This window comes from Bison bison, unplaced genomic scaffold (genome assembly GCF_000754665.1).
Source record: "Bison bison bison isolate TAMUID 2011002044 unplaced genomic scaffold, Bison_UMD1.0 scf7180017864382, whole genome shotgun sequence".
NCBI lineage: Eukaryota > Metazoa > Chordata > Mammalia > Artiodactyla > Bovidae > Bison > Bison bison.
Genome location: NW_011494954.1, coordinates 6,409,616 through 6,418,766, shown reverse-complemented (window position 1 = coordinate 6,418,766; position 9,151 = coordinate 6,409,616). Strand labels below are relative to the sequence as shown.

The 9,151-nt window shown below is 43.3% G+C and overlaps 1 long non-coding RNA gene across 1 annotated transcript in view; it reads left to right on the top strand.

Moving 5' to 3' along the window:
- The first annotated feature begins 1,812 nt into the window (after positions 1–1,812).
- LOC105001361 overlaps positions 1,813–9,151 on the top strand; it is a 263,713-nt gene continuing 256,374 nt past the window's right edge. Inside the window, exon 1 of the long non-coding RNA XR_826856.1 lies at positions 1,813–1,979. This is a non-coding gene — a long non-coding RNA (uncharacterized LOC105001361). The remainder of the gene's footprint in view (positions 1,980–9,151) is intronic.

Sequence of the window (9,151 nt, the reverse complement as noted above, 5' to 3'; positions counted from 1 at the left end):
CCTTCCTTGACAGCTGGGGCTTTTGCTCTATGGTTTGTGAGCCAATCTCAGATGTCACAGTCACCACTGGCAGCCTATAGTGCTTTTCCTGACGCCATGTAGGCAAACTAAACTGGGTTCCAGCAAGTGAAACTTCTTTTGGGTAAATATTTTGGGCCTACTTTTAATATTTCTCTGACAGACTAAGTGGTGGAGATCTGTATATACACAGGTCAGTCTCTCCCTTTTTCTGCTATGTATGTGATGTTACTTTCCTTGTAGAAATAACTGTTTCTCTTAGTCAGTTCTGGATGGGGAATTGGGCTTTCCTTGTTGCTTTTCAGTCAACAAGGAAAGGCGGCTTGCTGAAGAGAGGTGGAGAGGGCCTAGGACATGTCTTCTCCCAGATCGCCTGCTTCTTAGGTGGAGCTGCTATACCTCACCGTGTTTTAGCATCAGAGTATTCAGGTTGGATGGGAGAAGGCAGTGGCACCCCACTCCAGTACTCTTGCCTGGAAAATCCCATGGATGGAGGAGCCTGGTAGGCTGCAGTCCGAGGGGTCCGCTAAGAGTCAGACACGACTGAGAGACTTCACTTTCACTTTTCACTTTCATGCACTGGAGAAGGAAATGGCAACCTACTCCAGTGTTCTTGCCTGGAGAATCCCAGGGACGGAGGAGCCTGGTGGGCTGCCGTCTATGGGGCTGCACAGAGTCGGACACGACTGAAGTGACTTAGCAGCAGCATTCAGGTTGGATGGTGAAAAATGGCCTCTCTGGATTTCCAATGCTAATAGAAAAGTTTAGATCTAACCTTGTTACTGAAATTGCAACAAAATTGTCAAATACGCATACAGTTAATGTATATATATGAAAATATACTATATTTTCATATATACATATATTCTATTTACAGTGTATTTATGTATACATACATTTTTCATGGGCTTCCCAGGTGGTGCTAGTGGTAAAGAACCTGCCGGCCACTGCAGGAGATGTAAGAGACAAGGTTTTAATCCCTGGGTTGGGAAAATTCCCTGGAGAACCGCAGGCAATCCATTCCAGTATTCTTGCCTAAAAACGTAAGCTTAAAGCAGGAAAGAGCAATGCATTATCAGTTCAGTTCAGTTCATTCGCTCAGTTGTGTCCGACTCTTTGCGACCCGGTGGACTGCAGCCCGCCAGGCTCCTCTGTCCATGAGATTCTCCAGGCAATGAAAGATCATCGAACCCAAGTCTCCCGCATTGCAGGCGGATTCTTTACCGCCTGAGCCACGAAAGAAGACATTGTGTACTTAGAAACGAAATATATCCTACATAGGCTCCAGTTGGTTGCATCTTTCCTTGATTGACATTTGTGCTCCCTTTTAATGGCAAATTAATTTTAGATAAGGCCATCACAGGGTTTTAAAGTAGAATGAAGGCTCTTTCCTTGACCAGCTTAGGGAGAATTTTGCTACTTTTGAAGAATCCTTTGATGTACCCAAAGCCTGGAGAGAGATGATTCCAAACCCACTAAACTTCTTTAAAAGTGTGAAGGGTCTGCTATGAGTTCTCTGATCTGTTAGCGAAGACCGTATCGAGGAGAAGAAAAGGCCACTTTCTCTCCCCAGCGGGACCCATCTGAGCTCCCAGCCTGCTGCTGAGCGACATTATATACGATGAACAGACAGAAGTTTACAGAAAAAAACAGAAAAGAAAAAGTAGCAAGCACCAAGAGGCAGCCGCAGGCGCCAGGGACGGCACGTGATCTGGGGGCGGGGCCTCGCAGGCCGCTAGCCAGTGGACGGGACCGGGGGCGGGCCCACGACCCAAGGGGCGGGGCCTGTGCCCGCGCAGCTCTCACCGCGGTCCCCTTATTTGGATCTGCGGGAATGTGGGCTGGAGCGGTCCTGCAGCGGTACCAGCCTCCAGCCTGTCGCCGGGACTGCCCCTGACCCAGGCGCGCCCGCTGCTCGGTGGCAGGAGGGCCGGCGGAGCGCCATGGCCTGCATCCTGAAGGTAACGAATCGCATCTATGGCTCGGACGCGTGGTTGGCCAGCCTCTTGCTGCTCAGAGGCGCGGAGTCAACCGCGGTCCCACCGCATCCTCATCTCAGTTGTCTTTTCCTGGCGTTGATTTTCTTTTTGTTCCTTTGGCAAATGCATATGGAGGGAGATTCAGAAACATGTAGCTGGCACGGCTTCTCTTCCCACCATTCCTGCCTGCTCGCGCCTGCATTGAAGGAACTGCAGACTGTTGGCTCCAGGGGAGAGAAGGGCTGTGTGCCGAATAATGGGGATGGCAGGGAGGGGAGGGGTGCTCCAGCGAATCCCGCGGCCCCGATGCCTGAGGCCTTTCTGAAGCCACGCACAGTAGAGCAAAGGCTGGCCACGGATTATTGGTGCTGAGGAGTAGAGCGCTTTTGAATGGGATGAGAGTGAGCAGAGGGAGTTCTACCTCACATTTGATCATATGAAGACAGAAACTTCTGAGTTTACAGGTAGTCCCTTAGGAATGAGTTTTCTGTGAAATCAGCTAACTCTGTGCCCAAAGTTCCACTTCGGAAGAGTTCACAAGAGGATGTATTTATTAGTAGAGAATTTCAAACCTAACTTTGGCTAAAAAATTTAAACAGTTGAACCTTTCTTTTGCTCACAAACACACAAAATGATTTCACTCCCTCTCAGAGTCTGCTCAGGCGCCCCTTCTTTGTTGAGTTTTCTTTCTCCACGTGTGTTCTTAGCCTGGAGTGAACATCTTTCTAGGTTCACAGCCTTGTAGCATCAGGTGGGAGGACTTGGTGTGAGTGCCTCACTTGAGAACTTTTTATTCCACAGGGAATTTTGTTTATTTTTTCATTCAATTTGTTTGTTTTTTCATTTTTCTGCACTATTGTTTCTACTGGTGCCTAACCTGACTCCTGACTGTATATGAGTCAAAAACATTCACAGCATGAAAGTTTCCTGGGCCTTGACTGGAGAGTGTAAAGGCCTACTCGTTCCAAGTTTGGGGAAGCTGTGTGTGACAGAGGGAAAACACCAGAAATTTGTGTGTGTATACGTGTGTATGTGTGTGTGTGTAGGAGCATTTGTTTTTCTGTGGAGTGATTTGAAGCCATCTACTGCTATATTAGTTACCTGAATCCTCTTCCAACATGCCTTGGTGTTAATGATGCAAATAAGAGACTAACCTAGTTTGTTTCCATTTCTTATAGTAAAGGAGATGAGATATTTCCTGTGATTTCTCTGAACTTCCTTTGTTTGATTTCGGAACATTATCTGGGACGTAATGGTAGCAAGATCGAATAATACATTTTTATTATTTACATTCGTACTACAATGTGGGATTTTTACCTTGGAGACTTCTAGCACAAGGACTGAAATATAATATGAGTCATCTCTACTATTTTTTGGGTTATTAGCCTAAAGGGAAGTTGAGTGTGACGTTTATTGTTGGCTGTCTTCTTCCCTTTTGATTTCTTCTCTATCTCATCTTGCACATGTTCCAAACATTTTTAAGACATTTTAAGATGAATCTGATCCAACTTTGCCTTTCTAGCCCCTCACACTGACCTCAGACATTTGGGACATATCTGATTGCTCCTTATTTTTTCTCCACTGAACCAAGCTGGGGTGCAGACAGGTAAACTGCAAAGAGCAAAGGCTTTGGACTCAGAAAGACCTTGGTTTGAACTCAGGCTCTGCCAGATGCTACCGGTGTGACCTTGGACAAGTCACTTAAATCATCTCTGAGTCTCAATTTCCTTAATATAAGACTGAAGTAACAGCACCACAAGGTTGTAATATTCCACAGGGTTGCTGTGGGGATGAAATAATATAAGATATGAAAAATACTTCGTGGAACGGGCATTCAGTATGTGCTAGTTTCCCTTATAAATAATAATAACTACAGTGTAATTAACCTTTACTATATCCTCAGCTCATTTCATATAACTGTTATTCTTATGTCAAGCCCTACAAGGTGAGTATCATTGTTTAAAATCCCATTTTACAGATGAGGAAGCAGAGGCTCCTGAGTTTAAGAGATTTATCCAAGGGAACAGGGTTAAGGGCAGGGTGAACCTGGACTTAGATTCAGATCTGCCAGCCTTCTTTATATTTTAACTGTGTCCCTATACCTTCCCATGTGATGACTTTCTAAGTTGCCCTAAAACCATTCAGAATCCTTATCACCTTCGAGAAACAAAGTACCATTGTGCAACGATGGTCTTGATGGCCTGTGGTAGACCTTTTCTCCTTGTCTTTGAAGGGCTATGTGTGGTGCAGTGGACAGTCCATACACCTAGATTCCATGCAGGCTTGATCTCCTGCATATATTAGACAGTCACTGCAACTTGGAACATCAATTTGCCCAAGCTGTAGAATGGCTGACAGGGTTTTATGAGGGTAAGATGATATACTGTTTTTGTTGCTTTTGATGAAATATTTTCTGCCATAACTGGCCCTAGGCTTACTGTAGGTATCACAAAATGTATAAGCCAATGACTCCATTCTCAATTGGCTTCCAGTATAGTAAGGGGGATAGAAAAGTAAATGAATGTTTATGTTACAATGTGAAGAGTAATAGGTCTGTGGAAGGCATAAGAGAGAAGCATGGAGAGAGAAAGCAATGAACCCTCTAATTGGACAATCGGGATGGACTTCTCACTCATATATGATTTGAACTGTAATTTGAAGATTGAATATGATGTAGTGTATGAAGCTTGTGTTTTAGAAGGATAACTTTTGAGGCAGGGTCAACTTTATTCCGTGGGCAAAATATAGTCTTCTCAACAGAATTTAGAGGTAGATCTTATTTTACATTTTTACATTATGAGAAAACTAAGATACAAAGAGGTGGATTAACCTATCATTATTGCCTAAATAGTGACCCTAAATAGGAATCCTTGACTAGCTAAGAGGAGGAGCCTATACTGTGGCAGCAAATGGTGGTCTTTGGGGGCCATACAGATTATCCACTCAAGGTTTTATGCATAGTAAGAGCCCATTCTGCCCATGTGTAAAGCTGGTTCTCATAATGGAATAATGATTACCTCAATAATCATTTAATTGCGGAATATATACTTACTCTACACTGCATGGACTTTGAAGAAATATGTGGGTTTTGTTTATGGTTCCACCACTTACTGTTTGTGCAACCACTAATAAGTTTCTTGATTTCATTGCCTCAGTTTCTGAAATGGAGATGATCATGCATTCCTCAATGGGTTATTCTACAGGTTAAATGGGAATATCTTCACATTAGTTAGAATAGGCTAGTTTACTGCAGTAAAAAACAGCCTCACGTCTTAGTAGGTTCATTTCTTGCCGTGCTTCTGGTTAGGCAGCTCTTCTGGGGAGCTAGGCCATTGTGAACAAGCAAATAAAGGGCCACTCTCTTTCCATAGGGTGTTTTAAAAGTCTTTGAAATTTGGTAGACAAGGAAGATATTTACTTAGTATTTATTTGGTTATTAGTAAAATAAAACTTTTAAATTTATAAAAGTCATTTGATTTTCTTCTCTTATAAATTACAGATTAGTATTTGCTATAATGAAAACCTATTCCTATTTTCTTTAATGATTTCTATCTTTGGCCAGCAGTTACTTTTTGAGAACAGTTTCATGTATACCTTTGATGTTTAACATATATTTAGTGAATTGTATTAAGGTTCTTTTTTTGGATTCTGTGCTGAAATGTACACTGAGTTGACATGTGGACACAGGACACTTCTTTCTGCCTTGGAAAAGATTATGGTTTTGCCAGGTTGCTGAGACTTAGGAACTTGAAGCAGTTAGACAATAGCACAATAGGTGCGTGACTAAGCTACTGTTATCTTCTCTACCTGTCACCTGTCCTTGTATGACATTGATCCTTTTTTGGAGGGCCCTGCTGTGAGACGTGCAGGATCTTAATTCCCTAATCAGGGGTCGAACCCATACCTCCTACAGTGGAATGGAAGCTCAGAGTCTTAACCACTGTACCACCAGGGAAGTCCCTACCTTGATCTTGATTGATGGGAAATTTGATGAGTGTTGATATCCAGTTATGTATGGGCTTGGTGTCTTCTCATTTACTCTTCCCCCACTGCTCTAGACCTAATCCTTCACCATGCTGCATCAATTCTATCTCAGGAAAATCTGTCAACTCTGCACATTATCCTCCATCCCTGTCATCTCTGTCTTGTCCAGAACCTCATATTTGGTCTGTGTTTTGAAATAGTCTCCTTTCCTTCAGGCTCTTCATAAACTTGCCCACCTTCCACATCACTCTCAGATTACTGTGCTGAAGCACAGTGCTCATCAAGCCATTTGTAGGCTTAAATGCTTGTCTTGGTTCCCCAGCCCCTGAAGGAGAAGCCCAGCTATTTAGCTTGGCATTCAGGTTCCTTCCAAATCTAGCCCCTGCCTGCATATCTGGCCTCACTGCCTGCTACTCCCTTACCTATGATCTAGATACTTATCTAGATGAACTCCAAATCTTCAGATATACCTCCTTTCATGGTTCTGTGCCTTTGTAGTATAGTATAGGGGTTGAAGGGGTTTCCTTGGTGGCTCAGATGGTAAAGTGTCTGCCCGCAATGCGGGAGACCCGGGGTTTAATCCCTGGGTTGGGAAAATCCCCTGGAGAAGGAAATGGCAAAAGCATGGTCTCTAATGTCAGACCAACCTATTCCAGCAGTGAAATCTCTAAGCCTCAGTTTCCTCATCTGTGAAATGGGAGCAGAAATAGTGTCTACTTCTTTAGGTTATGAGGAATAAATGAGCTAACTTCTATAGAATAGAACCTGACACATAATAAGTCCTTGATAAGTATTTGCTATTAGTTGTTATCATCCCGGCTGTTTTCACTGCAGGAAATTCTCTCTGCTATCACTTTTCCTCCTCTGACAGAGTTCAACTTATCTTTCAACTCCTATTTCAGTGTCACATCTGCAGTCAAATCCTCCTCTGCCTCAGCAGTCTTCCTTTGTGGCCCCATGGCTTGGTTTTTGTCTCTGTAGTGGACAAGTATTACCCTGTAGTGTAAATTAGCTGTTTATATGCTCAACTCTTTTGTTTTATTATGAATTCATAAAGCCCAGGGACTTTAGTAGGTTGATCAGCTAGTGTTTCCTAAGCATATTGAGGGCTTCCCTGATTTCTCAGTTGGTAAAGAATCTGTCTGCAATGCAGGAGGCCCTGGTTTGGTTCCTGGGTCAGGAAGATCTGCTGGAGAAGGGATAGGTACCCACCCCAGTATTCTTAGGCTACCCTTGTGGCTCAGCTGGTAAAGAATCCACCTGCAGTGTGGGAGACCTGGGTTCGATCCCTGGGTTGGGAAGATCCCCTGGAGAAGGGAAGGGCTACCCACTCCAGTATTCTGGCCTGAAGAATTCCATGGACTGTATAGTAAATGAATACTGTTCTTGCTGTAAGTAAGACTATAGACTCAGTGAAAAGAAAGGAATACCTAGGGTATAGGAATATTTGAGTGGTGGTGTTGGTAGTTATGTAATTGAATATTGGGGGCAAGAAAGGTCTTGTCTTATTCAACTTGATATTCATAACAACTAGTCTGACTCTTAGTAAAGAGATTCCTAAATGTTGAATGGGCTTCCCAGGTGCTCAGTGGTAAATAATCCACCTGCCAATGAAGGAGACACAGATTCTGTCCCCGGGTTGGGAAGATCTCCTGCAGAAGGAAATGACAACCCCCTCTGGTATTTTTGCCTGGGAAATTCCATGGACAGAAGAGCCTGGTGGGCTATAGTCCATGGGGTCATAAAAGAGTTGGATACGACTTAGTGACAAAACAACAACAATAACAAGATATTAACTGTGTAAATGATACAATTTTTTTGAGATGCTAATTAGAGACAACAGTCTAACTTGGCCTCTTCTAGGAATAGCTGAATTCTTTTTAGATATAGCGTGGATTTTTCACTCTAACATAAGCAAGTAGATTGTAGTCTATCAATTAGTTTTCTTAAGTTGCTTCTCAGTTTTGTTTCTTTTAGATCTGTGATTGCTTCTCATATAAAATCTGGAGCCAATTTGAAATCTGGAGGGAGGGAGAACCGAGAACTGGACTTGGACGGAGAAAGAGGAAAGTATAGGAGTGACTTATCTTGTGTTACGATCATTTTGATTCTCTGGGTTAAAAGAAACGATAAAAGCAAAAGCAAAAAACAAACTCCAACTTTTGCAACCATAATTTGTGTTTCTCAAACTGTGAGATGTCAAAGGAAAATAATATGGCTTCACTCAGACTGGACAGCCACAGAAATGTCACAGGTACACAGGTTGTAATCCTGAAACTCTAAGATAACCCCAGCACATAGAATAGACAAGGCACTTTGTTTAATAAATCTGCTTTATGACATTTCTTTCTGCTGCCCAAAGGATGCTGAAGTCTCAGTAGTTGCCCGGCCTCATTTTTAGGCTCATGGTGTCTGAGCAGGTGCTTTTGCAATTTCCATCAGCTTACTTTGGGGAATGAGTTGCTTATGTAAAACTTTGCTCTTTGGATGGATTGAGAACAACAGCAGCATTAACAATTGTTCTCTAGTGAACTCCTAGAGTGTGTTCAGGCTGGGTCCTTGGCTGCCTGCTTTTCATATATCATCTCATGTAAACTTTTACTGGCTTTCCAGGTGGCTCAGTAGTAGAGAATCCACCTGCCAGTGCAGGAGACACAGGAGACGCGGTTTGATACCTGGGATACTGAAGTTCAGAGAAGCTAATTAACTTGTCCCAGGTCATATGGTTAGTAAGTGGTGAAGGTGGGCTTGAACCTGGCTCTGGTTGGTGATGTAATGTGTATTTTACCTTCAGGGCCAATTTGGTGAATGTTCACAGGGGCTTTGAGTCTATTTCACCATCCTCTGAATCTACACAGCCTCCTAACATACTCCTGATGGGGCTCATTTTTAGCTGTGTTATTTTTAGTTATCCCTTCCTCAGAGTTTCCTTTGTGACAGAGGAACTGGAGGATATAGAAGGGCCACAGAGAGTGTGGAAATAAGGTTCTAACTCTGCCTCTAAATTATTAATAGCCTTTTGACCCTGAGCAAGTCTCATGACTACACACCCCCACTTTCCTGAGAAACTCCTGTGTCCCTTTGAAGGTGGGAGTGAAACAGAAGAGTAATAGAGTTGGATTTACTGTTAGGCCAAGCTTCAGGATCTGCCCCCCTCCCACCCCCTCCCC